The sequence below is a fragment of the Pteronotus mesoamericanus genome, unplaced genomic scaffold (assembly GCF_021234165.1).
Source record: "Pteronotus mesoamericanus isolate MK-2021 breed Mesoamerican mustached bat unplaced genomic scaffold, CSHL_Meso_final scaffold_21, whole genome shotgun sequence".
Taxonomy (NCBI): domain Eukaryota; kingdom Metazoa; phylum Chordata; class Mammalia; order Chiroptera; family Mormoopidae; genus Pteronotus; species Pteronotus mesoamericanus.
Genome location: NW_026555310.1, coordinates 29,427,023 through 29,430,764, shown reverse-complemented (window position 1 = coordinate 29,430,764; position 3,742 = coordinate 29,427,023). Strand labels below are relative to the sequence as shown.

General features: G+C 32.9%; 1 pseudogene; it reads right to left on the bottom strand.

The window, feature by feature from the left end:
- Positions 1-427: 427 nt before the first annotated feature.
- On the bottom strand, positions 428-1,377 carry LOC129084602 (putative taste receptor type 2 member 33; annotated as a pseudogene).
- Between the last annotated feature and the right edge of the window lie 2,365 nt (positions 1,378-3,742).

The following is a 3,742-nucleotide window of genomic DNA, read 5'->3' as shown; positions in this document are numbered from 1 at the left end:
TTAGAATAAATATTCTTACCATCCCAAAGACTGGAGTTTGAAACAAAAATCTAAACCCTGATATCTATGTATAGTACTACTCACAATAGAAAATAAGAATGATTTCCTGAGATGGGCTGTCAGCCTTTAAAACTGCAGAAAGGTAAGTTATGATATTTTTAAATATAAGATGTTAACATTAAATATGTATGTGAAACACACATGGCTTCTTAATCCTGAGGAATTTCTTACTCTATTTTGTAAAATTAGATTACTGACATGAAAAGAATTACTATGGAAATCTTATAATCTTTCTTGAATTTTTCACGAACATGCACACATATATATAATTTGTGATGAGCTGAGGTAAAAGTTTTTTAAGTATACCATATCCAATTCTATACACATTAGTAAATGTAGCAGGAACTACAAAATGTTACAGACTCCATCAGTTTCTTTTCTTCCAGAAGGCACACAGTTCCCCACTTTCTTTTAGCCAGCACCTCAGCTGCCACAGAAATCTCACAATAGTCTGCCTTAGCTTCCTGTTCACCCAAATCAGGATAAATGAGTGGTTTAAAGAATACAGAAATCCAAGAACCTGACAAAATATGCCAAATGAATTGTTCTACAGATAGTAGAATTCCACACTGAGGTGATTTGAGCCAGGAAGTCAATAACAAACAGCAAAAGAAATGAGATCACATTTTGCACGGCTCTTACATGAACCTTAGTTGTCGGATCTTGGGATCTTTTGCCACTGAGCTGCATCTAATTAAATTTCCCACAGGGAAGAGGTCAACAGCAAAAAAGCTGTCAGGGACATGGTAAAGGGTATGAAATGCACAACTGTGAATACAGTATTATTTGAACGGTGAACAATATCCTCCAAGTTGCTCACCCAAGTGATGTTTCCTTCATATTCATTCATATGCTTTTCTTTCTCTGTGTTCACTCCTGCAACATGACAAACCAAGAAAACCAAAGTGCCCAAAAGTATCATGAGAACCACTCTTTTAGCTTTCCATTTTAAGTGAAAAAAAAAAAAAAAAAAGGCTGGAGAAATTGGCTGTCGAGCAAATAAAGTATGCTGAAGTTAGCATCAAGCCAGAGGCTAAACTGGTTGCTTACTACCCAGGCAATATAAACAATAATTCTTACTTTCGCACTATACAAAGCTGTATTAAATGCAGTTGCATGCCAATTTAATAATATTACCCAGAGCAAACCAATCCTGGAGACCACCAGGGCAGTGAGAATTCGATCCATGCGGGAGATCTTTTGGCTCTTGACCCAGTCAATGCTGTTCACCAGGGCTATGAAGACATTGGCAAAATTTCCTAGAACAAATTCAGCTATTGCTAGGATAGAAAGAATGCTTGGTAATAATCTTATCATGTCTAGAAAAGCAACCAACTCTGGTACCACTGGTCATGGTTCCTTTCGTATCCTGACCTTAAGATCTATTAGCAGCTGATCTTGAATGTGAATAAAAGTTTTGGTTTTTTTTTTAAATTGTATGACCAATGTAAAGCAGGAGGCACCAGAGCATGCTAATGAAAGAACACTACGCTTCCTTTATGGAAAACATTGTTATACCCCACAGAGCTCAAATTAGCTCCTATTCAAATTCTTTATGTCCTTACTGTAAGCTGCAATATTTCATAACTGATGTGAAAGATGAATTCTCATTTGCTATCATGCAAATATAGACATACTCTTTTTCATTGCTTAGCAACTTTCTTTGTTTAACCTCTCTTCAACTTTGTCATTAGTGAAATTTTACAACCCAATACATTGAATATACACTGAAGGATAAATTGTTCAGTACAGCTTGGTTGTTGTTAGGATCATCATCACTAAGGAATTTATTGGGGTGACATTGTTTAATAAAATTAAAAATTTTTCAAGTGTAGGAAAGAGTCTAAGCTTTTGCTATTAAAGGATCAAGGTTTACTTGGTACTCCAGGAAGGTCAATACACACTAAGATTTTGTTGCTAATAACTAACATTTAAGTATAATATTATTGTTTATAATCTTATAAGCACACTAGCTCATGCACACATATTTGCACATCTCATTCATAAAAGGAATTATTGTCCCATAATTTTCTGAATTAAAAAAAATGAGTCAATGAAGTCATCTAGGTTGAAATCCATTTTATGTCATTGAAGCTTTTCAGCCTATTTTTAAAAAAAATATCAAACATATCTCTCATGTTCAGGCCTTGATGAAGCTTCTTTTTTTTGCATCTATTTAATATTTAAATATTATTTAGTTAAAATTTTCAGAAATGTTATAAATACTCTTTGGAAACTTCAAAAGAACATCTCGTTTCCATTGAAGAGTCTAGACTTCTCTGCACAAAAATTCAGTTTGTTTTTCTCTGTTTAATTTATTTCTGAGTACTTAATATTTTATGATTAATAAATATTAAAATCAGTTATTTTTTCAGTTTTTATATGTATTGTTTTAGAGAATGAGCTTAGAGCTGCACTGCTTTTCAAGGAAAATTAAGATTCTCTGCTCTGTCTGTCTCTGATCTTGGACTCATTTAAAACCACACTGCTTCAGTGTAATCATCAGTAAAATATCAGAAAATCATGGTAATTTTTCTGGCAGTCTTTGTGAGGAGAAAGTATACTGCTTAAATAGAATGTTTTCATGTGCCTTTCTGGTACAGACAACAGGCACTGAGGATTTTTACTCATTTGATCCTGTATTATACGCTGCTTCAAAGTTAAGTTGGGAGAACTTCCATTTATGAGTACAAAGAAAATGAGTAGCAGTAGAAAAAGGTGAGATTTCCTCCTAAAACAACCAAGGGGAATAAAATGTCAAAATCGTGTTTTCAATGCATCACAGAGCTATGTAAGGAAGGAAGACCATTAAACTAAAATCCAGTTAAGAGGGGAGTTTTTAGATGAAGAGATAGATAATCTATATATTTAAGGCAATTACTATCAAATCCCAGGAGGCTACTTTTACAGAGAGTGCAAACTATTCCTTAAATGTATATGGGAATGCAAAGCAATCACAATATCTTTAAAAAAGTTTTTTAAAGAACAAAATTGAAAGATTATAGTTTCTGATTTCAAAGTTGCTAAAAGTTGTATTAATAAAGATAGCGTACTACTTGGTTAAACATAAACATATATATGAATGAAACACAATTGAAATTCTGATATTAAACCTCACCATTATGGTCAGATGATTTTTAAATCATTTTTTAATCTTTTGATTACAGTTGACATAGTTTTACTAGTTTCAGGTTTATACCCCAGTGATAAGACATTACGTAACTTAGTGATCATCCCAATATATTTCACACCCATCTGACACCATGCAGTTATTAAAATATTATTGATTATATTCCTTATGCTGTACTTTGATCTTCACAACTATGGTAACAACCAATTTGTACTTCTTAATCCCTTAACTTTTTTTACCTATCCCCCATACTCCTTCTTTTCTGACAACTGTGAAAATGTTCTCTGTATCTATGATTCTCTTTCTATTCTGCTTCCTATTGTGTTTTTCAGATTCCATTGTTGATAGATATGCTTATTGCCATTTTTTGTTCATAGTTTAGATCTTTTATTCTTCTTCTTAAAGAAGATCTTTTAGCATTTCATATAATACTTGTGTAATGATGATGAACTCCTTTAACTTTTTTTGGTCTGGGAAGCTCTTTATCTGTCCTTTGATTCTAAATGATAGCTTTGCTAGGTAGAGTAATCTTAGTTGTAGGTCCTTGCTTTA